Genomic DNA, 26,206 nt, shown 5'->3' with positions numbered 1-26,206 from the left:
CTGTTGTCCAAGTTAAGGTCATGCTTGTGGGAGTTTTGGAAATATAGCAGCAATCCCTCATCCATAATTCAGTTTAGGCTGGTAAGTCATCCAAATAGCCTAAAATAAGTTACAGGAAACATTAACCGTATTTAATGCTGTCATCCTTTCACCTTAATAATGTATCACACTTTAACACTTAGGCTACTGTAGGCTCTGTCCTATTAACAATATGCAATATCAGTTTTGCTTTGTCATCATGAATCATAGCTATTGTATTCTCATAACAGTGCCCTCTGCAGTTTATGAGGAGCATGGCCATTTCAAATGGAAATGTTTTGTGTGGTCATCCCTTTTCAAATGCATTTAAAAATGCATCTGAATTTTCATGCTGTTGATATCAGGATTTCGGGCATTCATTCTTTCACCATTAACTTTGAGGTTATAAGTGAGCTGCCAGTGAGGTTCAGTTTGGATGTCATTGCTGCTAATAAGGCAATAACAATGTTAAAACAACATGTGAGATTTTGGTATATTGCATATTTTAATATATATCTTAACATTGTCCAATGAAATGAGTTCACTCTTAATCAGTATATTTTACTATGCTTTGATAATTATGGCATCGGTGTCCTGATAACAGCCAATTAGGTAGAGCAGCTAAGGAGAGCCATGTAGGATACTCCATTAAAGTATGGTGTGCTACAGGCATTTAGAGATGGGCAAGTATTGTCGGTGAAATCAAATCACACAGAAATAAAGCCAAACTCAATAGCTACCAATACCACCACTACAGACACTCGACCAGGCTACAGTTAGAGATCTCAGACTGCATACTGGCAAAGATTTTGACCAGGAAATCATTTCACTTCTCTGAAAAAGCTTCCAATTGATTATTGTTGACCACTATCTCACACGATTTGATTTTATGGCTCGAATGCAGATGTCATGTGGTCATGTTTTGCATGATAACATCAAAATAGTAACTATTTTAGCCTCTAATGTGATGTGCTTGCTTATCCCCCGCCCCCCCACCTCCCTCACTCTGGGCAAGAAACATCATGTGATCTTCAGACAAGTCATGTGGACACATGGGAGTTGGAGGACATCAAACGCCATAACACGTAATGTTCCTCAACACGCAACATCACACCAGTTAATCTAATTATGATAAACTATCTACTCTAATCTGCCAAAACACACATGAGCATAAGGTCAAGATCAGCAAGCATTATGTCCTTGCAAGGCAGTATGAAATGGGGGGAGGGGGTCTGAGATCTTTGCATCCTGTTGATTTCAGCTGCATGAACTATGACTAAGGCAGCCCCTTTAATGTAAAGTAAGCCAATGGATGGTGAAGATCGTAATATTGCACTATAGGCTAGCTGTAGTCTTGTATGGATGAAAATGATTTTTTACACATCTATAACATAATTCTGTCATGATTATGCTACCATATTTTGTTCAGACTTAGTTTAAAACAGTTCTTATAGTTTTATCATAATTTTGTTTGAAACAATTGGATTCCTTTGCAGTTTGAAGTCAATGATTCTTTTTGCCCTATGTAGCAGAATACTTTTTCTTCATTTATGGGTCATGGCCAAAATGTAAGTACCTACAGATGGCCACCAGAGGCCAGAAAAGACTTCATTCGGAAACCCTTCTACTTATCTGGGAAGCATCATGTCAGTGGCACTGCAATGTCACTCTTAGCCACTGTTCTTGTTTTAGCATCCTCAGGGAGGAAATCTCTCCTCAGACCTGCCAGTATGTCATCATGTTCTCTCTCTAGTGAGTCTACCCTATATGCTATTCACTGTGTGTTGCACTACGGTAGGCTACCTTAGGTTTGGTCCTGTCTATGGTATCACTCACGTTCTTGAACTGCTGTTCACTGAACAGTGTTTTTTAACGTTGGATTCAGATGCAAAAGCCTCTAAATCCGTCTGACCACTTTTCTTTTAAATGAGCATTTTGTATCAGGCTCCTATAGGGTTTCGCCTACAAATCAATATTTCAGACCAGGAAGAGAATGGTTTTTAGTGAGGTTTGAAGCTAAATTATTGAAGTAACTTACACTAGGCTATATGTGAAGAGCATTCACTCACCATCATTATCTCATTTTTGACAAAAGTGGATTTAGAGGCTTTTGCATCTGAACTCTTCGTTTGTTTTTATTACGTATCTGCATGTTGAGGATCCAGGATCTTGATACATGCCACAGAAAGAGTCGAAACGTGTAGGCTTATCCAAATGCAATAAATGATTTTTAACTTTTTTCACTATATCGGTGTGCCTCTGACTTTTTGACTGCCTTCAACACAGCACAGCGTTTTTAATACAGGACAGTCGCATTTTTTTCAATTTCATTTATGTCCATTCCGAAGAGCACCCGATTTTAATCTTTATATTTGACCCAACGCAGCACTCTCCTTCTCTCTCTCATGCCACAGAAAGAGTTTCTACTTCAGGCGTGCCCTTTGGACCTAATTTTGGACACAATAAGCTGTTAGAACCAAAGCTAACTTTGGACACAATAAGAACCAAAGCAAACGTTATCAACATAATGAAGAGTTCAGATGCAAAACCTTCTAAATCCACCTGACCACTTTTCTTTTAAATATAAGCATGTTATGCTCCTATAGGTTTTTGACTACAAATTGATATTTCAGACCAGGAAGAGAAGGGTACTTAGTGGGTTTTGAAGTAAGGTGACCAGATGTCCGAAACCAAAACTGGGGACATAATCCCAAAAATGTGGAAATAACGGGGACATTTTCAGTTTGAGCATCAATCTGACTGAAATACAAGTTTTATATTCAAAAAACCGGGATATAGGTAGTTTTTCTGTATTTTCCCGGGGACAGGCAACCCCAAACGGGGACTGTCCCCTGAAACCGGGGACGTCTGGTCACCCTATTTTGAAGTGAAATTATTTGATTAACATACTGTGTGTGGAGAGTATTCACTCACTATCGTTATCTGATGGAGGTGGCGTTTAGAGGCTTATGCATCTGAACTCTCTTCATATGTCTCACGTCTATCCATTATAACATGTACATTTCAAAATTATGCTTCATTCATACGAAGCGCTGTCATGTTAGCTGCCTGTCACACAGTGTCGTCTGCACACATTCTGCAGCTTATTATGAGATTACAGTTTATTAACAGTTTATTACAACCCTGCTGACACTTAAAAGCTACAACGACATGCACGGTAATAGAGCCAAGATGACAAATGTGTCTCCTTCATCATCCGTCAAACGGAGATTTAGATCTGCCCGTCTTCTTCTTCTTGACTTCCACGAGGGAGAGATACAACCCATTAGCGTTTTCATAGTCTCTCATCAAGCAGACAGCTGGACTTTGGCAGCCGACTACCTTTCACTTTGACTGGCAGCTGAGTGGGCGATTTTCCCTGAGTCACAAAAGCTCGGGCAGACAGGCCGATCTAGCAGCCCTCCTCAGGCCTTTTGTGAGCGGCACATTCTCCTGTCGACGAGATGAAAGAGTTTTTTTTTCATCTTTTTCTTCAAAGATAGTCCCCACTGAGAACATTCTTATATCTTAGGGGACTATTTTTACTCTTGGGATATATTCTCATCCAAACGGGCTCCCAAACCCAAATGTATGGATAATGCCTACTGTATGCATACATGGATACATCCATGAGTGCATGTTGCACAGAGATGCGAGAGACTTTTAGACGTTGAGTTGTGCATGTTTCTGTCAGAGAAGGCATTACAGTCCAAAAGCCTCTCCTCACCGAAAAAGGATTTATTTAATTTTCCCAACATCCCGTGTGTGACAGCCTTCATGTTTGAATCAGTCACAACTGTCTCTCTTCCCGTCCCTGTCCTGACTACTTTTTGGGGGAGCATAAAATAAAATCATTACCATTCAACTAAGCCCCCCCACCCCCATTCGACTAATAGATGTGTGAATAATACATGGCAACCATTTACATAATTCATAATTAAATCACAACTTGATGTGGTGGAATTTATTAATTGTGAAAACGCATGTCCCGCCATCCTAATACACTAATTTATTCCTTCATCGTCTATAGGCACATTGCTCGCTCAGCTGTGGCCTTGTGTTGGCTCCGGCCCTGTCGTCACATTATACATTAATACATTGTTACAACTAATGATCCCTTATTCGCCCTGAAAGGCCAGTCTCGCCGTGATAGCAACAATATGCATTTGCCTTGAGAATTTAATGGGGGATTGTCCCAGATTAGAGTTGTCACATGTGCCGGGGTAATTGCATTTGAATGCTCTTAAGATTAGAACTAATGCATTGCAGAGGGCACTGCACTGTGGGGCTGTCGGAGTCACAGGCCTCTAACCCCCCCCTCCTCCCACTTACCCCCCAGCCCTCCACTGGCTTGGCATGGCTCACAGGGCTTTCATTATAGATGGACTCCACTCTCGCTCTCTCTGTCTGGCCTGGGTCATGATGGCTAGTCCAGTTCAGTTCGGTCTGCTCAGATTAACTGAAAATTTGAAGGCACCTCTCTCTCTTTCTTTCTTTCTTTCTTTCTCTCTCTCCCTCTCTCTCTTTCTTTCTCGCTTTCTCTCTCACACATGCACATGGACACATGCGCGCACACACACACACACGCACACACACACACGCACACATTGACTATTAATTAACTCTTTTGTGGTTGCCCCTTCAGCATTATCATTTAATGTATTGAATCCATACAGGCCATTTTTAATTAAGCTGACACTGTTTGTCAGAGAGCCGTACATTACAATGAAAGCATACACCCCCCTTATCAGTACATGTGCCGATGTTCTGGGAGTTGAACCCATGACTGTGGTGATCTCATGAACAGGCTCCGTGCCAGTCGAGGTACAGGCACATTGTCTCTGCCGCGTTGCGTGTTCTTTCAGCGACTGCCTGTTTAATTTAGCCCTGTAACCCTGAGGACTACACGGCTAGAGTGTGTTTCCCTGCGAAGGCAAATGGAGCTTTCAACAGTCAGGACAAATATTTAGATGGGGCTTCATAGTGACCCATAGTGTGTGTTCATTATGGCTCTCGTTAATACCTCACTAGGGCCTCCTGCCCCTGCCTCGCCCCTCCGAGGGGTATCTGTCATTAGACAAACAAAGGCTTCCCTTTCACTAATGGCTTCCCGGGCCTTATGAGAAATCGGCAGTGATCTATTGATCCGGTGTCGCCTCCTTCCTGGGTGACTTATGCCTCCCCTGATGGCCATTACCGCGGATACCGCGGCCTTATCAGTGGAAGCAGGGGGCCGGTCGTCACGGCGACCATAAATCCCCGGGCAGGCTCCTGTCAGCGTAGCTCATGCGGTGGACGGACGCTGCCTCGCTCGCCTGCCGGAGTCCTTCTGGTGACCTCCAGCGCTCACGTGGCTCCGGCGCCACGGTAACGACCTCTACACAGGTGTGTGAGGCACGAGTTGGACGGTCGGTAGGGGGATGAGAAGAGATAGCTGAGGGGAGGCGGGGGTAGGAGTGGAGTGGAGGGGGGGCAAATTGGCCTTCTGGTCTCTTCTTTAACAGAAGATCAAAATGGAGGGCAGTCCCCCCCTGTGCTGTAAACCAGCCTCCGAGATGATGACACACTGTTCCGCCGCCATCCCACTCTGCCGTGCACCAACCCCTTAAATCAATTCACCGTTTCTGTCTCCTCCTTTCAATTAAGTCTCCCCGGGCTCTTAGACAAAGCGTAATAAAGCCGTAAATCGTCCTGGCCCCCCTTCGCAGAATCTATGGATGTTCCGTCCCAGAACTGCTGTTCAAAGTGCCATAAAGCATCCAGTAAGTCGGCGATAAAGATTAACAATTCTTTAACTTCCCACAAGGCCCCTACATTTCATTCAGCGAGACCTCAATTTAGTGATGACTAGCTGTGTTTGCCCTCGTTTCTATTGATTACTTTTTGTGGCGTCTTCATCTGGAAAACCCACCATTTTGAGCTCACACAGCTGCAGTGTGTGTGGAGGCCCAAGGATATGTCCCCAGTAAGCCCATATTAAATATGTTGCCCTTTTCTGAAGCAGTATAAACACAAGTTACATATTTACCTAATAAGCAGAGGAAAAAAACAACTTCCTCCCAGATACATCCTTTTGGTGAACAATACGAGCAATTGACTTCATGTCCGCAAAGCAATTACGATCACTTGAAGTATTGCTGTATGTGCTAAGGAGTGTGTCACAAACCCCCATCAATAAAAACAGAAAGCACCCCATTAACTCTGTGATTTCACGACATTGCTGCTTCACAACCTGATAATTCGTTTATCGCCTTGCCCTTAACCCATAAGCATCAGTGACATTATATTACCCCCTCGCCCCTGACTAAGATTACTTTGTGAGTTATTCGTCTGGGCGTGGGTAAAGCACTAGGGCTGAATTATACTGGAGAAGAGCGGCACAAGAGACCTTTACTTGTGAATGCATGACTGCGTGAGCTCAGCACGAGACTCTAGCCTTAAGCCACGATGATTAAATGTCAAGTAGAAGACAGTCGTTTCGTGCCCGAGCCCCAAAACCGCTTGCCACTTCGTACGGACGTCCAAAACGAGAGGCGATGCAATGCCATTCTAAACAGAGGATCTGTGCTGTTATTACACGGCTCATTAAACAGACCTTTTTAAGGCGCGGGTTACGCATCAGTTAATAGACAGATATATTTAAAAACGCCCATGCTCGTGTTAAATCATAGACCCAAGCATGTTTATGTTAAATAAGATCTCATTGGAGAGAATGATGGATTGATTCTGTCTTGCAGATTGTGCTATTTTCCCTGAGAGATTTGCGTAGTGAGAGTCTGTATCACTAGATGGCGCCAGATAGACAAACGGCAAGAAAGGGGCCCAGGAATAGGAAGCACATACAGTTAACATCCCTTACAATGGGATCTGGTTCATCAGCCATTGTTGTTGTCATTCTGTCATCATTTGCAGAAGTTAAGGGGGCTGTTTCCATACCACCGCCATTATACGTCCATACATTAAAACCCCCTCTGCCCTTTCGGGAGCGTCGTGTCGTATGTCCGAGTCAGACGCGTGCCCTTTTGCCTGACCCCTCAGGAAGATGTAGTGCGCCAGCTGTGCTCTTCGACTCGGAGGGATCCCTGTTGCCGTGCTGCTGTCGGGCCAGTTATTTGGGGCCCGCACTGTAAATCTCTTCCAATTGGGCCATCAGGCCACCAGAATGATCTACACGCGATGCCATTCTCAGAGAGAGTCGTTAAGTTATTATAAGTTGTTTTAACGACTCGGGGCGGATGACTTAGTTTTCACCTACGCAGGCTACGAGGAACCAGACCATCATATGATGATGAATTAATATAATGTCACAGGGATGCCTTGTGTCTTAACTCGACAAAACTAGTCCGGAACATTCTTCAGTGCTGTGTCAGGAGTGGTATGAAGGACAGGTCACGTTGGATGATGAACGCACAACAGCCCTTCAGAAAACCAAAAGAGGTGTCTTGTGTTTGAACTCACAACACAAATAAGCAAAAAAAAAAAAGAAAAAAAAGGTGTCGAGGCATGTGGAATGCAAGGGATGGCTAAAATGTGCTAAAATATGTTAAAAGTTGTTCCCCGTGTGGGCGGAGGGTGGTGTGTGCGGCGTCCATCTTGTGCTGCTTTGCCCTTTTATCTGACAGAGAGACTGCGTGTACCCACAGCGGAGGAATTTATGAGCAGCTGGCTGGGTGGGTGAGCGGGGCACAGCTTGTAAAACAAATTTCTGCATGCTCAAAGGTTTTTACGGCCCTCTGTCCGTGACAGACCGCCGCAATACATCACCGCTGAGAGCAGAGCGAGAGACACTTCCTCTACTATGTTTAACTCTGCCGGGTTTAATTCCGGGGTCGTCCATCTCGCCAAAGTGACGTGCTGGAATTCCACACATGGCCGTCCATGTGCAAAGGAAGGAAGGCCGCGATGAGACCGTGATTTCTTGGTTAATATCTCTCCTCTTTTCTCTCCTTTCTTTTTTCTCCCCCCCCCCTCTCTCTCTCTCTCTCTCTCTCTCTCTCTGTCTCTCCTGGTCTCTGGCTCTCACTTTGAGTCATCTCCTTCTGCAGTGCCTTGAAATGAGAATTCTGTGTCTTTTCGGAATGACTTGGATCCTTTCCAGTGCGGGAACATGGAGTAATATCTATTTTCCCATGCTATTGGACTGGTCCGTCAGGGGAGACTAGACTGAGGAGCAGGTTTGAATCTCATCCTGAAACACACACTGGATTTAGTTGTAAGAGTCAGATCATGATGCGATGTCTGCGCTTTTTAAGATTTTTGGCCAAAAAAAAAAGAAAGAGATAGAGAGCGATTCATTTATGAAATAGAGTCGGACAGACAATGTTTGAAAGTTGAATCACTTTGAAATCCTAGGCCAAATAATTAATCGTGTGGTGCTCCGTTTGAACTGACATTTTAATTTCCACCATAAAGCAGTGGTCTGGATTTAGCAACTCGCCAGGTCCTATAAAAATGACTTATCTGCAATGATTGTTTGATACCTTGCTGATCATGCAAAAAATTTTCCCCCTACCTTCCCTGCGCTCTTCCTTGGATTTATACCCTGTCAATTAAATTGTGGGCACAGTATCCTGTCCCAGGCCCGGTGATCTATCATTGTGTCCCAGATCAGAAATTCATTACTTGTGGGGTAGGGTTGGGGTGGGGTGGGACCTGGAACTTTTAGAAAATGCTGCAGAGGCCATTACTTTTAAAGATGACTGTCATCATTTGTCCAGAGAAACGTCCTTGGCTTGCATCACATGTAATTGTATATAGAGGCCGGTGGACATCAATTCTCTCGCCAAGTGACTGGCGCTATTCATTTCTGGAGACAGGCCCCGAGCGCTCGCGTCAAATTAGAATCCTAAGCTGCTGCGAAGTGCATCCATTTTGTGGTTGTCAAGCCCCGAAACCTGAGACGCGAGTTAGCTATTAGCCGTCTGAAACAAGGCAGTGCGTTCTCGCCTTTTTGACTGGCAACGCCAGGTTTTACACCTGGAAATGAATAAATAGATATATCTGTCACTAGGAATTATGGGAGCCCTTCTCCGTGTTACTGGCCGTGCTGAGCAGAGCCTATAAATGCTGTGCGTCTCTGTCAGGCGGGGCGGAGAAGGCAGCGAGTTGCTGAATAATTTGTTGCGGGTGGTTTCAAAGTGCCAGGCATGGCATCAAATCGGGAAGCACGTGTCCGTCAAATCCCGAATCCCCATTGTTCTTCCCTCTCCAGGGGCAGTTTGAGATGTTAACTGCCCAGTGAAAGAAAAAGGGATTTTTTTCGGATCGTCTGGCGTAGGCCTATAGTGGCTTTTTGGTGTTTGTTTGTTGTCTTGTAACTCTTCCCTAATTCAGATCAACAGCCCTTAATCCACGCGACTGCTCCACTTAGCCAAACCGACCACATCCCCTCTCTCAATAAATCAATAAGCCCCTAAACATAACAACAAATGCCATCTCACGACCAGCAAGTGTATTGCTTTGGAAAATACAGCCGGTTGGTTTTCCCTGTGTAAATTTGGCTTGAGCGTTTTATAGTGCTTGCCTAAACCCCCTGCCCCCCCCCCCTTTTAAAAGCACAGATCAATGATCTGATTTCCTCCCCCCATACACTGCCAGTCACAGGAGATTAGCCGATGTAAATGTCAATCTCCACTGCCTTGTTCACATGCTTGTAAAAAGACAAATTTGGCTCGCCCCTCTCTCCGCATTGATTTGCTCTACTAATCAGAAATCACTCAGGCCGTTATTTCAAAGGGGGAGTTCGGGGGGGGGGCGGTTGGGGAGGGTAGCGATTTGTTATGGTGGCTGTGAGAGTGTGAAAAAAAAAAAACCTCACACACATCCGCATTTCAGGTAATATTTCAGGCGCTTTAACTGGTTGACTGGTAATGTGCTGACACCTCAAACGTTGGCTACGCCAAGGAGAGATTGTTTTCGTGGGGAGCAAATAAACGCTTTATAGGAGATGGATGATAGGAATGAAGGAGTATGTCTTGCTAATTCCCTCGTTAGGAATGGCTTTTGCAGTCGTTACACTGACTGTCCTATATACCTCTTCCTTCAGTGTTTATTTCTCTGCATTCGGGGGAAAAGTCTGTTCTCATTTGCACAACAGTGGGCTCGTAAAAAGTCTTGTTTGTTACTTGGGAGATTGTGCTCAGAAAAGTCTTGTTTGGCTTGGGCTGTGTTAAGTGCATTGGGCTTGAGCTAATGTGTATATCGCACAAGCCATTACCGAGCTGAAACTCTTTCATTAAATTGAACTATGTCATCCTATATAGCCAGGCCTTTGGGAGCCCTGTGTTATGAACATTCATCTTCCTGGGCAGGGGGGATAGAGAGAGGGAGAGAGAGGGGAGAGACAGCATGAGAGAAAGTGTGTGCGTGTGTGTGTGTGTGTGTGTGTGTGTGTGCACGAGGAGTGGGGATTTCATTGACCACAGCCTCCCCGTCTGGGTGAAGTAGTAGTTCATTTATCCAGCAAATGTGTTGCATTGATCCTCCGAGGGGGAAAATGAGGAACAACATATTTTCCGAGCTGACATCATTAAGCTGTTAATAATTCAGATCTAGTTGCTGCGCTAATAAATATACTGATGGGAGATAAGTGGCTGAGGCTGATGGATGCAATTAGAGGCGGCCAGCACTCACGGGAAGAGGGAATCATTTAGAACCGAAGGAGAGTCTCACTTCTGCTTATCTGGCTGGGACAGTGGGGCGCAAGCACACACACACACACACATGCAGAAAAACCAGCAAGATGTGTACACACACAAACACACACACACACACACACACACACACACACACACACATGCAGAAACACAAGCAAGATGTGTACACACACAAACACACACATGCAGAAACACAAGCAAGATATGTACACACAAGAACACACACATGCAGAAACACCAGGAAGATGTGTACACACATAAACACACACACACATGCAGAAACACAAGCAAGATGTGTACACAAACACACACACACACACACACACACATGCAGAAGCACAAGCAAGATGTGTGCACACACACATACACACACACACACACACATACATGCACGCACACACACACAACCACATGGGTATACACACACAGGTATCCGCACACTCACACAAACTCATATTCTCAGAAACACACACACACACACACACACACACACACACACACACACTACGTGCACATACTCTCTTTCCTAGCAATGGACAGCATATTGACTTTTCCACTGAAGAGACAGCCAGGTAGATGATGCTCATTAAGAATTCTCATTAGGCATTTTGTTACACGGGCAGCGAAGAGACCAACAATGTATCAGCCCCGTGGAGCATGACCAGCCATTACAGGAGAAGTTAAGGCAAGGGGGGAAAAAATCCAATCTGGAAGCTGAAATGCCCGTAATTAATCTTATTGGCCGCTGTGAATCGTCCACCTCCACACTTTCGTCTTTTTTTTTGTGTGTGTGTTGTATTGCTTTTATCCTCACTAGTCATTTGAGCTCTGCATCGTACAGATGTGTTGAGACGGCACATCTAATGTTTCTGTGTGTGTATGAGTGCAACCGCGTTCAAACCCTTGCCTTTGTCATTTGTAATCCCAACTGTTGTTCGGTCGCATGCTATCCAAGTGGTTGCATGTAAATTATGAATGAGGTTTCAATGAGGTTCTTGAGCTTTTAGTCACCAGTGAAATGCCTTGTTGGTACACAGTGGGCATATACAGTCTGTCACTTGTTGTAGTTATGAGACTAATATGGGCTCTTTTTGCCATTCTTAATATTTCAGTATAATCCCATAATTTGTGGAATGGGTTTGAGAGATATGTTGCCTAGAAATTATGAAATTATGAATCGGATTTTATGTTAGCCATAATCCTTAAAGTCGTGGACCTTGTTAATAGTTATTTTAAGGTGAACTGCTTTCACACTGGGAGCAATCCCTAGACACGCAATGTTTTTTTACCATTTTAAACTAGGTAAGCAACAACAAACAAAAAGACTTAAACATCAAAATCAACTGGTCACCATCCCGTCAGCCCACTAAAAAACGTCGAAAGACATTCCCACTGTCTGAGTATTTTACGTTCACAGGAAGAGAGTGGGTGGCTACTGGCAAAATGTATCCCGACCAACCTGCTTATGTCTCTTAGTAAACCTTTAATCCTAAAATCACCTCGTTGGCAAGTTCCAGAGGCCTTGAATGCCAAAATTCAAATAAATATATCGACTTTGTGAGACAGTTGGCGGTTGCACACACTCCTTCTGGATCAGACGACACACTCTAGTGTAAGGTCAGTTACAGGAAACACCTATCTGCAATTCCCTCACAAACCCATCACTCAACGTGAAGTCACTTGGACATCCTCGGATTAACACCTCATAAAAGTATTTAGATGCTCTGGAGTTACCTAGTGGCTTTTTCACATGGGTGTTGCCAGTGACTTTGACATGGACGTTCCGTATGATTTGGAGAGCGCTTGTTGCTGTAGGATGTACTCCACCTACTCTAAGTGACTTAGCAAATGTGGTTGGACGGTGGTGGAGGATTCTGAGGTGATTTACTCCGTCTGAGAGTCTCTCCTGAGTTTCCCCTCGCTCCTTGAGTCGGAGCCTGTAGCTCCGTTCATATCTGAGTCACGAACGTAATGGCCTCCGCAGGGTCTGGAGCGACGATCAGAAACCGGAGCTGCTCTCGTCCTGGCTCCTCCGGTCGGTCGGTCGGACAACCGGCCGGACGGCCTGGAAGGCTATTTCCATGCCTGCCCTAAATAAGCTATGAAGTGTGCTTAACCTTTGGCTGTGCCGTGCAGAGCATCCCAAACTGTAAAGTGCTCAGATGGGAGAGGCTGTGAGTGAGCTACTCGAGTTTGTATGAGAATGGGTACAATTCTGAATTTTGTGGAATGGCAGACTTATTTGTTGAGTTAATGTTGAAGTGTTTTTAGGACTGAAATAACATAGTAATATTGAGAAATTCAACTGAACTTGAGCTTTAAAAAAAAAAAAAAGCAGCTCCATGATATTATTTATTTACAAAAAGTGTGTCAAAACAAAACCCTTCCTATCATCTACTAGCCTCTTCTTCTAAGATCAAATGTATGTAAGTAAGTAAGTAAATGTCATGAATGTGGTAATCGTTCCCATGCATAATTACAGTATATTTCACCAATTAAATCTTGACATGTTTATGTTCATATAAATGTTAATGTTGCAAAACTGTCACAAATGTGAGATCAACTCTGGTGAACCTTCCCAGCACCAGCATCGAGTATCAGCCCTCTCCACCGTCCTGTGTCTGACATTTGTGCCAGGCACTTGTGGACGTGCCTATAGCGGCGAGGCGATAAGAGGGCGATTAAGCCGTTCCCCCTGTAGAACAACAGAGGAGTGATCACATGCGGGGCGCCGCCGCTTCGCCGCTTCGTCCCCCGCACAGGCTCTCCCCCCCTTTTATCCGGCCCGCTCAAGTGGCTCTGACAGCTGGGGGCATCTGCATCTTCAGCTGGGGACAGCCGAGCTCCTCCGGGAGCCGCGAGGCAAATGCCAGGTCACGGACACACTCGCACAAACCCCCACACCCACCACCCCCCCCCCCCCTCCCGCCATCGCGCTCGTTTCCCACACCCCCGGTTCTGCTGTGCCGCGGAACGAGGGTGTCAGGAACCCCTTACCCATATAAGGACGGGGGTGTTGGGGTGCGGGGGACTGGGGTGGGGGTGGGCGGTGTTGGGTTCAAAGGCGTCGCTGTCGGCCGAGAGCGTCCCTCTCTCTCCTGGTCACCCCCACAGCCCCCTGAGTGGCCGAGGTGAATAATTGATGACAAACGATGTTGACACGGCTGCTCTCGTGGCCCAGTCTGATGAACGCTCTAATAGGCCCCGGCTTAGGCTGGTTTGGGCGTCTGCCAGAACACACTTAAAAGAAATAGCCCCCACGATGTGACACAGCACAGCACCCACAGTAACACCACCCCTGGGAACCGTGGAAACGGCCAGTACAGGAACTCTCAGAACCCGCGTTCCCGCTCTTTTTACTCCTCATTATCGTTTGTTGTGATGGAGCCTCTTTCAATACGCGGAACCCTTGGCTTTAGTACGTGTTGTGTCATGTTGTGTTAACATGTCGTCGTTTGTTGAAAAGCGGCATTCAGAGCATACTGTTTTGCTTATCATTATGTTTGTTATGATGGAGCCCCTATTAGTATAGATCGTTTCAATCTGTTCCTGGAGGTTTCCATGTTGAAACGAATCGGAAAAATGAATGAATTAGTTCTTTAGCCCAATGCTCTACAAAACGTAGACTCTAAAACTTCTTTTTACAGTTTTGTTCGACCTCAAGTTAGCATTATCTCAAAGTTGTTTTCTGTACCTTAGGAACACTCCTTTTTTATGCAGTTGAAAGGGTCTATATGGAATCTATGGTTTCATGTGTTGTGTTTGTGGTTGTCGTGTGTTGTGTTGTGTTGTGTTAACATGCCGTTGTTTGTTGTGAAGCAGCATTCAGGGCAGTGAGAACCTGAACCTGATCCTGGGCTCAATGTGTGGCATTAAGGGAAAAAAAACATAGGCTCCTCCGGGGCTTAGCGGCAGAGTGCTAACCACTTATGCAACGAAATGTGAGATCCACTCTTTTTTTTTGTCCCCTTATGTGTCTCTCCGTGTTTGTCTGTATGTGTTTGTGTGTATGTGTGCTCACTCTAATTTATCCAACTCTGAGAGTCTTATAAGCTGTGAATGTGCTTGGCGGATGGGTGGGTGTTGGTAGGGATTTGAGGTGGTGTGTGTGGGGGGGGTGGCAAGGGTGGGGGCAACTCTGGCGATTAATGTTCTCGCCCCCATAATATCGGAGAGGAGTGCACTGACAGGTCTGAACTGGATCACGTATCGCGTCTCTCTCTCTCTCTCTCTGTCTGTCGCTGCCACCTGATGAATTATTTCTGGAGGCCGGGTCCGCTGTCAGCCTGTATCAGTGACATGCTGACAACAATGTAATTGTGGTGCGAGAGAGAGAGAGAGAGAAAGAGAGAGGGAGAGGGAGGGAGAGAGAGAGGGAGAGAGAGAGAGAGAGAGAGAGAGAGAGGGAGGGAGGGGGGTGGGGTGGAGGTTTTTTTGTCTCGTTTCTCTTGTCCTGTCGGTCTCCCTGCCCGTAATGGCTACATGACGGCCACTCCTTTTTGGGGAATAGAAAAAAGAAAACATGAAAAAAAAAAATGAAAAAGGATACCTCAGACACCTTCAGAGATGAGTGTGTGTGTGTGTGTGTGTGTGTGTGTGCTGTGTCTGGCTGCAGGTGTCTGTCTGTAGGCACGGAGTGGCTTCATTTTCACCTCTTGGGAGTTTCATTTACCGTATACATTAATCACAGAACTAATTTGTCTTCGTCCTCAGACTTGTCTTCCTGTCTAAGGAGGAGTCGCTCGCGAGCTCAAGTTCTCGAGGACCATACAAGGCGAGCCGCTGTATCGTTCCTCTGCGGTAAACAGGGCACTCCAATCAACCTGCCCGACCTGTGGAGGAGCTAGAACCTCACACCTGAAAGAATGATGACAAAACGCAATTTCCGTCGCAGCCATTTTGGTCAACAAATGCAAATCACGCTTTGATTTTTTCTGTGACTTTGTCGATATTTTATTTTCCCTTCCCTTTTGGCACAAATTACACAACATTTTTTTGTACAAATCACTATAATTTTTTTGAGCCTACTGTACCAACCAATCAAAGATGCCACTCTCCTCTCTAAACCTCGCCTCGAGAGAAAGAGAGAGAGAGAGAGAGGGACGGAGAGAGAGAGAAGGGGGAGAGAGAGACAGAACGAGAGAGAGAGAAGGGTGGGAGAGAGAGAGAACAGCACAGAGAGAGAGAGAAGTGTGGGAGAGAGAGAGAAAGAGAGGGAGAGAGCCCCTGCACACCAACACCACGTAGGGGCTCCCCCCATTTTTTCCTCCATTTTCAAAGACTGTTTAATCTTCCTCTGGAGTATTTGCTGTCACATCATGTCGGAGGCGCTCCTTGTTTTCGACAGCGCATTGTCTTTTGATGGGTCATAAAAGGCCTGCTCTGACGGATGATATCCGCAGGCACGTCTCTTTGTAGTGCAACGTGATGAGTGACTGAGTGCAAGTAGGATGGTGTGTGTGTGTGTGTGTGTGTGTGTGTGTGTGTGTGGCGGGGGGGGTGGTTGGTGAGAAGACGAAGAGACACCAGGAGAATGTGAGATGTTATGCAGACGCTGAAAAGCCTGTACTGCATGGCAGGATTCATTTCAGTGAGTGCAACACATTTCACTGCACGAAAACTGGGGCTGTGTATTTTGATTCTTGCTGATGCATTATTGAATGCGATGACAAATGTGTTTTTGCTGACATTTCGATATGTTACTGTAAGGCTTTTAAAACATTTTATGAAGAAAACGTTTTTTAAAAAAATTATGTTTTTAATTTTTTCAACTGGGTTGCCTTGACCCCACAACTCCGCCCCCCCCCCCCCCCCCTCCTCCCCACACATATGTGTTAAGTAATGATCAAGCAAGTACAACATGACAGGTGATCCATCAAGTCACTGAAATGAAACACGCACCATACAACCAAAAAAAAAAAACGCCCTAAAAACTTGGAATCCTCCCCTCTTTTGTATCACTGGTTCCCTTCAAGCCCTTCTCCAACCGCCATCTCGGCCTCAGACACTTTTCCGTGGAGTGAAAAAGCAGCGCTAACGCTAACACACTCCTGTAAGGAGCCCTGTCAGGGTGAATGATTGCCAGCGTAATGAAACTTCCCCTCTTCCCCTCTCGTCGAGCCGCCGTGAGCCAGTTCCTGACAGCCGCAACTCAAGCTCAGGACGATAATGATGATGATATACCATTACAGGAACAGAGAGAGAGAGAAAGAGAAAGAGAAAGAAAGAGAGAGAGAGACAGGAGGTGAGAAGCAGAGGAGCTGGCCTCGTACACTGCTTTGTGTAAAGACATATTCCTTTGTACCTGTGCTCCGAGCGCACCTGAATGTGTTGATTTATGGCATTAGGTGGCTATAAAGTCCCTGTGCCCTCAGAAAAGGTTGACAGAATGTAATAGTAGAAAGGTAATGTTCTTTCTATACACTTTTGAAAGATAATATTTTTTACGTTCAGTGTATATTGGAGTAATATTGCCTGTGGTTATTGGGAACAGCAGTAAAGGGACTTTATGATGTCCAGTTCATTCGTGCACCTTGTGAGATCAATAATGATTAATTTCTCCCTGGCAACTGTGAACATTTATGTATTTATACCAAACAGTGATTTGGAAGGAAGAACAGGATGGAGTCGGGGGGGGGGGGGTGTGGAAGTTTCCAGATGTCTGTTCAGCTCTTCTGAGGTGGAGAAGGAAAGCAGACATTTGAATGGCTGTCTCAGCAATGGCTTTTCTAACCTTGTGTTGAGCTCATGACACGCTCTTTTTGCATGACACGTTGTTTTGCAGGCTTTGATTAGAAACAACCCTGTTGCTTTCATGAATGAGCCAAAGGACACTGGATCAAACAGGTTTCACAACACAGGCGTCATTTATGACAGGAGTGCCAGGGACATGTCCCCGCCACTTTTTCCAATTTTGTATCCACCCCCATTTTCTAAAACAGTTTTTGGGCTTTTTACCTTTTTTTTTTGTGATAGACACGAGTATGAGAGAGAGAGATGAGGAAAGGACACAAATCCTGCCTTGCGCGGTGATTTCAATTACGCAGCTAAGGCAGTCTGGAAACTAACACCCAAATTTTCGCCTGATGTTGGCGACCAATCACAGAACAGGGGAGAAAGCAAGACCATGATGAGCTACTGTATGCACAGACGCATTTGATAGACATCCGTGACGCCCAATGAACGGATCTGGGCATTTTTTCAAATACGAGAAAATGGTGAAACCACGTCTCATTTGAGAAGTGATAGGCGCTAGCCAGGCTAGGTCCCTGTGGGCACTTGGAGCCGAATGTGGTTTGGGTGTTGTAGTCAGTTGCGGCACCGTGCCCTCTGTACCACATACCTGGCAACCTGTTTTTTTGTGTTTCTCGCATTACACTTTTTTTTCAAGCTGTTTTCCCATTTTAATATTTTCCCATAAAATACCCCATATTTTAATACTCTCATAACATTAACTCTACAATCAGGCCTAATTAGTCTCTGTACTGTAGTGTTGTCCTGTTGCTACCTCCTTGCCCTTCCAGTCAAACACATGTTTTCAAAGCATTGTTTTGCTGGCTTGAAGGCGGCAGAATGATGTTGTTGTGAGAGCACGATTTGATGCCAAATCTGTAATCAGTATCACGATAGACCAATAGTGTCACACCTCGTTTAGTTAGTGCAGGAGTTTTGTAGCCTGAACTCTTGCTGTCAGCAGAGAGATGGCAACAGAAAGACTAATGTTGAAATTCTCCCTTATCTTCAGTACTCAATGCATACCCACCAATTTTGACTTGAACAAAAAATTTAATTTTCACTTCAAAAAAACCCTCAAACTAAAGTTTTGTGTACATATTTGTGGTGCAGCATGAGTGCTTTGAGCATATGGCTTTGAGTGTCTCCCAGTCAGATATTATCACCTTTGTTCCAGTCCATTATGTTGTTAGCAGTCCATCTACAGTATGCCTCTCAGTTGAACCAACGCACAATCTCGTCTAGGGCAGCAACACTGTTGAAGGCTGGCCCTGGAGCACTTGCAGTTATTGGCTTATTTCATTACAGGGCTTTATAGTTGTGTGGCTAATGTTGTGAAATGAGTTTCTCTGTTGTGAAGTGCTTGGGTTTGATGTTTGGACCTCATCTTTGGGCATGTGGGCATAACATTTGCAAAGTATTGAGTGTTTTTTTAGGTTTTCCATATTTTGCTCCCCACGTGATTTTATATAAATGTGGATAGTCCCACACTGGACTTGAGCACAGGGATGCTAATAATTACGCTAAGACCCTTGGGTTTGTCACGTTTCCAGCACATCTTTTAGAGTTTCGGGAATGGGTTTCTCACTAAAGTGTTTTGTATCCTCTGGCCACTAATTGGTTTTGCCACTAAATGTGTCTAACATGTTTTAACATTACAGTTTTACTACACTACACATTCTCAATAACCTCTGGAATTTGATGCATTTGTGTTCAGGCTACTCTCATTATCATAATAGCAGAGGCAGACATGGAAGTCAGGTAGACTGGAAGGATCATGTAAAATCTAATCTCCTGAATGACCCCAGCATTTATCAAACCAAAATGACACCCATAGGTTTACAGGGACCTTGGAGTAGCAGTGGAGAGAGAGAGAGAGAGAGAGAGAGAGAGAGAGAGAGAGAGAGAGAGAGAGAGAGAGAGAGAGAGAGAGAGCGAGAGAGAGAGATAGAGTGAGTTACAGAGAGAGAGGTAGAGAGAGAGGGAGAGAGCGAGAAAGATTGAGTGAGTTACAGAGAGAGAGAGAAAGGTAGAGAGCAAGAGAGAGATTGAGAGGGATTGAGAGAGAGAGAGAGAGAGAGGAAGAGAGAAAGAGAGAGAGAGAGAACTGGGTGTTTAGTTTGTCTGCAATTACAGTAGGCTCAGCTCAGCCACAGGCGAGTGTGCAGGCCATTCATCTCCGTCGCTCCCTGGACTTGTCTCGTTGTCTGATCCTTGGATTGTAATCACCAAAAGCATTTGGCAGGTTACACAGGTGAGCTCAAGCTTCACACACACACACACACACACACACAAACACACACACACACACTCCCTCATGCGCGCGCACACACACAAACACACACACACACACACACACACACAGAGAAAGAACCATCACACTGTAGTTTTCTCAGTGTAGTTCTCTTTCTCTTCCCCCTCCTGCCTCCCCCCTAAAAATATCTGCCGTCCTACGAGTTCAGAAGCACTTCGGCTTCGTAGCGAGAGTGACCCCGACTGTGTTTTTTGGTTGTTGTTGGTCCCCATCTGTTCTCCATTTTCTGATAAGTGCAAGTTGATGGTGGGAGGCATGTCATGGACAGGAGACAGTAACAGCAGCAGATGAAGGAGGGGGGAGGAATAAGAACCATGAGCTCCACATTGGAGCAGTGGTATTAATGTGGTGGGGATGGATTCTGTCGCTTAAGCGATTGCATGCTGATGACTAAGGCCAGTGTCAGCTGTATCAGCTGTAAACAGCCAGTGATTTATGGGTGGCAAAGACCAGTTGAGAGATGGAAGGGTTGAGGGAGACGCATTTTTGGCCACAGCAGTGGCCCTTGCATCTTTTTTTTTTCTTTCTCTCTCTCTCTCTCTCTCTCTCTCTCTCTCTTGCCCTCTTTTCTCTCTCTTTGTCCGTCCCCATGCCAGGGATCTTTGCATGGCAATTAGTTGTGTCCTCATTTGGTGTGCGGTTCCAGTGGGTGAGGCCGCCGCGTCGTCCATCATCTTCAGGGCCACTAATTACGCCGCTCAAGTGCAGGTGGATCTCGTAACGCTGCCAGCCGGGCACCCCTTGGCACGCTATTTATTGCTCTTCCAGCGAACAGAAAAAAATAAGGTGAATGATACTTCCTCGGAAGAGAGTATCTCTCTCCACCCCCCCTCCCTTCCTCCCCTCCACCCCCATCTTTCTTAATACCTCTTCAAGTCCAAGTTGTTTTATTAGCATGACTGTTTGGATACAGATAGTGTTAAGAATAACAGAGCAATATAGCAAGACCATTAAAGACGACAGACAAAACAGCAATGTATGTTAGTACTAACTGTAACAGGCTCTCTCGCTATACCTCCTCCTGTCTCCATGTGTCTCTTCCAATGCCCTTTTGTTTTTGTAGGCTCAGAAGTTGAGACGTCTTCATTTTCAGTTACGAGGGTTGAGGGTGGAAGAAGAGGAGTCGGGGGTAGGGGGTGGGGGGAGGGGGGGTTGGTGGTCTCGTTTTTCACGGGGCAGTTCAGAAGAAGCAGGTGCCGAAAACAGATTGGTGATTAACACATCATTACGTCGTACGGTGCGATTAGGGTGTGTTAATACCACAGCAGATTGGAGAGAGATCTCGGGTATCTCTTCAAGATAAATGAACATGGTGCTAAAAGTAGCGCTGGAGGGGTGAGAGAGAGAGAGAGCGAGAGAGAGAGAGAGAGAGACACAAATGTGAACCCTCTAACTCCTAGGTCAGTCTTGTGGCAATGGAGCTGTGTCCAAGACGAGTGAAGGCCTGAGAAAAAAAAATCCTGAATGAGAAATTACAGCGCGGACAAAATGGCCGTAAGAGACCATTCACTTTCACGGCGAAGAGTGCTGCTAAAATGGTCGGCTCTTGACTTATCTCAGCCATCACTTAACCTCCATCACCGAAACATTATCACAGACAGAGCATAAAATATTCATTCCGAGCCCAGCCGAGTGCCGCGACGTGGTATTATTCATAGCAACAAAGTATCGAGCGCGCGCCGAGATGCGTGTAATGTTTAACGTCTGGCTGTCATCTTTGAGGCGGTGCTCGGCCTGTCACGAATCGCTCTGTCATCGCCGCCGCCGCCGCCGAGTCGACGTCCAACATCACGGTCTCGCCCGCGGCTCTGCCTCCACTGTCATCTGTCCATTTGTGGCTCACTCTCAGATGCCGCACAGTGTCTCGGGGGTTTGTTTTTTAATGTCCTTTTTCGCACTGTCAGAAATGCAACCCGCCCCCCGAAAGCTCATCACCACCCTAATGGTCGAAAGCACTGTGACGCAATTTTTTTTTTTTTTTTTCGAGAAGTCTGGGGTTTGTCATTTCTTTTCCCCCGGGTACTTAAAGAGAGGACTAATTGTCAAGGTTACGTCTGGCCGGGATGATTGATGTGCGTCCGAAGCTTTTCTGTCACGTCTGTCAGGTGGCAAGAATGTTTAATGTTCTCATTACTGGTTGTGTTGTTGTGTATATTTCTCTGTCAGCGCGCGGGACCCATCTGAGACGCCAGCCTCACTTCAAAGGCCTGTAGGTCATCCGTCTTCCTCGCGACGCTGCCGAATGTTCAGCCTCAGCTGAGTGCTGGTGATTTGTTATGACTTGAGCGCCAGCTGACAGACAAGTCCTCTATAAAGCCCACAAACACACACACATACACACACACACACACACACACACACACACAGACACACACATACACTCACTCACTCACAGAGATATAAAAAATAAGAAGAGGAGGAGGAAGAGGAGGAAGAGGAGGTGGTGGATGCGATAGAAGGGAGAAAGAAGGCCTGGCTGACTGACTTCTCTGTCTGTCGCTTGGTGAAAACATCACTACTCCCCTAATGGCTTGTAACTGTCAGGGGAGGCCGGCACCTGACATGTTGTGTCGTGCCGTTAATTTGCAAAGTGGGTGACAGACTGAAGGTCTTTTGAGTTCCTATAGAGGTCAACCCGGTGCTGGTGCCAAAGATGTCCTCAAGACTGCGATCAGCGCTCTCAGGAGCAAGATCACTGGCAGACTATATTTAAAAAGCCGAGGATGGTCACGGATTCATAGCCGCTATAGAACTATGTCGCGCCGCAGGGAAAAACCGGATAAACATTTTGTGAATGACTGAGCACACCGGTGCCACATCTGCTCTGTAAACAAGGACGCGAAAAAAGCGAGAGAGAAGAGAGAGAGAAAAAAAAGCGAGTGACATTTAGGAAAAGAGGGGGAGAGAGTGAAGGGTGGAATCTTGTTGCTCTTTCCAGACGGTGACAAGATTAATAGCGCTCGTCTGATCTAATTTTGGAAAGTGAAAAACATTTGTCACGACGCTAAGTGATATATGGATCAGACGGGCCCCGGTGCTGAGTGCCGGGGGAAGACAGGAGAGAGCCTCTCTCATTCCCCACCATGCTATTCTGATAATATAATCAGCTGCTGCTTCTGATTTAGCTTCTTAACCCTTCGCACACCTCCGCCTCGATCCACCTCGCTTTCATTCTGGCCGTCGTGATTAAAGAATACGGCTCTGCTCGGTCGGCACTGTGGACTGTGAGTGTCACGCCATTGACAGCCCCCGTGACACGAAACATATTTCTCCGTGCGAGGTCCACACTCTTGCATTTTTTTTTTTTTTTCATTTGTTGTATCGCCGCCAGAAATCCCCCTTCTGCTTGTCTCTCCCGCTGCTTTTCATCAATGTCAGGGATCTAAGTCAAATGTTTTCGCAAAAGGAGGAAAATGGCAAGTCGCGCTCACAGTTATTTTTCCTCCTCTGCCTTGGCTCGCCCCTGCGCGCGGGACCTCCATCTTGGAAATACTGTGTAAACACGGTGTCACGCTGAGTGTGTGTCGGTTCCAACCAAAACGGAGAGGATTTTTTTTTGCGCCGAACGCCGCACGTAGTTTTCACCCCGAGAGGGGCTTTGCATTGTTCAGTGACACGCTGACACCAAAGCAATTAGAGGCTGTCACCTTGGGCAAGGTATGCAGACTTCACTGTAACTTTATTACGTTTTTTTTTTAAGCCAGACGACTGGTGACAGCCAACGTGGCAACACTTCAAATAAATTCGGCACGGTAAACTTTTTCGAGGAAACACTTTTCAAAACTTATTTTCTCATTTCTATTTCTTTTTTTTTTTTTTGAACATAGACAGTTCAATTGATGATGAAAAAAGACTTTAGGAAGCCTTGCCTCTGCCACTTCTTCTACAACTGACATTGCTGTTCTGTACATTTTTGAAAAAGAGGTGGTGAAAGCTATTTCAGGGAAAATAAGCACGCTCTTGGCAGTTCTGCGAAGTTCTCTCTGGCTTGAATATGCCGGGGCCCTAATTTTAAACCAGCAGCCAAGGCGCTTGGACTCCAACCCCCACGTGCACTGGAAGCATAGACCGAATAAGAACACAATGCCAGTGTTCCATACATTTGTATTCTCTCAAATTAGACAGTATGTTTGCTGCCTTTGGAGCCTCCATTCATCTTCCTCACCATCTGGGTATCTGCACTTTCTACAGATCTGACTGTAAGAGTTTCCACATGCTACCATTATGCAGGAAGAGAGAAAGAGAAAGAGAGAGAGAGAAAGAAAGAGGGGAGAAAGTTCAGGTTATCAAGGGAAAAAAGGGAGAGAAAGGGGAGGGGAAGATTTCATGGCACCTCAGCTGGCCTGCGTGCAGCTAATTAGCCGACTACACAAAACAAGGCCACAAGTCATTAATCACACCAACCGCAAGCAGTCAATTCCATGTAAGCAAGTCGTTTAGATACAAAAAAAAGTTTGCTTTCAATGGCGGGCTTCAAAACTAACCCCACACTCCCCTTCATGCCTGGCGGACTGTTAATTATAGGCTCTGTCTCCTGTTGACAGACAAGGGACCACTGTTTAACTCACAGTTGCTCTATCCCTAGGCTTTGTTGATGACTGATTGTGGAGTCCACCCTGTTTTTTTTCTCCTTCATCCTGTCCCTCTCTGTGCCATATTTTTTCAAGTGGATGTGCAAATTTGTTTAGTGTTTTTTTTTTCTTTCCTTCTGTCGTGCACACACACACACACACACACACACACACACACACGTGAAGTCACACAGAGGCTATGTACGAATGCATGTAAAAGCGACTCAGACTCTTGCCCACGTAGTTAATATCAAACTTTCCCCAGCCCACAGATTCATCAGTACACAAATTCTTCCCAAACCCCAACCCACATCTCCCTCTCTCTCCTCTCTCTCTCTCTCCCTCTCCTCTCTTCTCTCTCTCTCTCTGCAGTGATTAAAGGACAAAAGCAATCACACCAGAGACTGGAGGCCCTGCAATTAACAACACATCAGTCCACCGCGCGTCCCATCCATCTCCCGCGCTAGCCATTGTGCCGGACAGGCACGCCGAGAGAGAAATATGAATATGAGGGCGGCGGCGGCAGCAGCAGCGGCTGTGGCGGCGGGAGAAATATGGCCGCCGACTGGCGAAGCAGCTGCTGCGGTAACTTACTCCTCATTTGTCTCTGCTGATGAATCAAAATCACTTCACACCGGAGTTATAAAAATGTATGAGCGCCCGAGATGCATGAGTGGGCCATTAATCTCTCCGTAAAGCAGAATAAATGTTACATGCGCCAAACCTACAGGGTTGGGTGGGTTGGGGGGGGAGAGGACTCGTCTTCCTCCGCCTTAAGTTTTTTTGGTGGAGGAATGATGTATTGATAAAAAGCAGACTTCCTCCGTGCTGTTATTTGAAAGGTATTATGTCTGATTGCATTTTAAGTACAGCAGGGTTCTGGTTTCGTGGGCAAAGAGGAGGAAAAGTCGTGCACCAGCATAACCTTGTAATCTAGACTAATGACAAGTCGATGCCTCTTTAATTGTTCATAATAACCAGCTTTGAGAACAGGAATGAGGAGAGATGACTGGACTATGAGAGAGGATTTGTGGCCGTTCCTCGATAAAAAACGATCCAACATCAAGTGAGGTTTGGGATGCTGGCCCGTCAACAGTTCTTAAATACCTTTTGTCCTCGGACTCAGTCACTCTGTTTGCACACTAAATAAAGACAGTATTATCGTGTTCAGTGTAGCCGTGTTTGTAAAGGCATTGTGTTTCTCAAACCTCCTAACTTGGCATGATCAAATACGCCAGACCCTTTGCGTGACTGGAGGGAGAATTAGGCTGAATAAAATCAGGGAAAATATATTGAACCCTACTTGACACAGTAACATAGCAAACTATAACTCCTCATCAAGTTCGCACCTTAGTAGGCCTATAAAACAAACCTTCTGCTCCAGCATGCCAGGACAAACATCTGCTGCCGAGTTTCTCTGGACAAACCTACACAAGACTATTGTTCAATTACTGAAATCTTAGACAGCGGCTCTGCTTCGCATGTTCCCAGGCCAAACCTCAAAGCCCGTTTTTTGTTATAACAGAGTTTCCTCCAGGTACAGTGCTTCTTTATGTTGTTCAGTTGCCATGCACGACATAGCGCTACAGATCTGGTGATTTTCTCTCCCCTCGACCGAATGCTTCTCAATGGACAGTCGAGATGCTGTATCTTGAATGGGTTGCGCTGACTTGACGTTCCCCTCAAACACTTGCTTGGACTCGGACCCTTTTGTTTACTCCAGTTGTCAGAGAAGGGGGGGGGGGTGATGGTGTGAAGGGGGGGGGGGGGGGGGGGGGGTATAGCAGTGATTAATATGGGGGAATGTTTGAAAAAAAGAAAAGTCAAGCTTTTCGGCAACCAAAACAAACCAGCGGTCCTCGGCGTGATTGAACACACACTTCGCAGTTGATTGAACATGCGAAAAGTCATTTATT

General features: G+C 45.7%; 1 long non-coding RNA gene across 1 annotated transcript; it reads left to right on the top strand.

Moving 5' to 3' along the window:
- The first annotated feature begins 5 nt into the window (after nucleotides 1-5).
- Nucleotides 6-24,872, top strand: LOC134069558 (uncharacterized). Its single transcript, XR_009936842.1, has 3 exons — nucleotides 6-81; nucleotides 1,034-1,103; nucleotides 24,663-24,872. It is a non-coding gene; the product is annotated as an uncharacterized LOC134069558 (long non-coding RNA).
- The last annotated feature ends 1,334 nt before the right edge of the window (nucleotides 24,873-26,206 follow it).

The sequence above is a fragment of the Sardina pilchardus genome, chromosome 22, assembly GCF_963854185.1.
Source record: "Sardina pilchardus chromosome 22, fSarPil1.1, whole genome shotgun sequence".
NCBI classification, from domain to species: Eukaryota; Metazoa; Chordata; class Actinopteri; order Clupeiformes; family Clupeidae; genus Sardina; species Sardina pilchardus.
The sequence above is the reverse complement of the archived record's forward strand: the minus strand, read 5'-3'. Positions and strand labels throughout refer to the sequence as shown.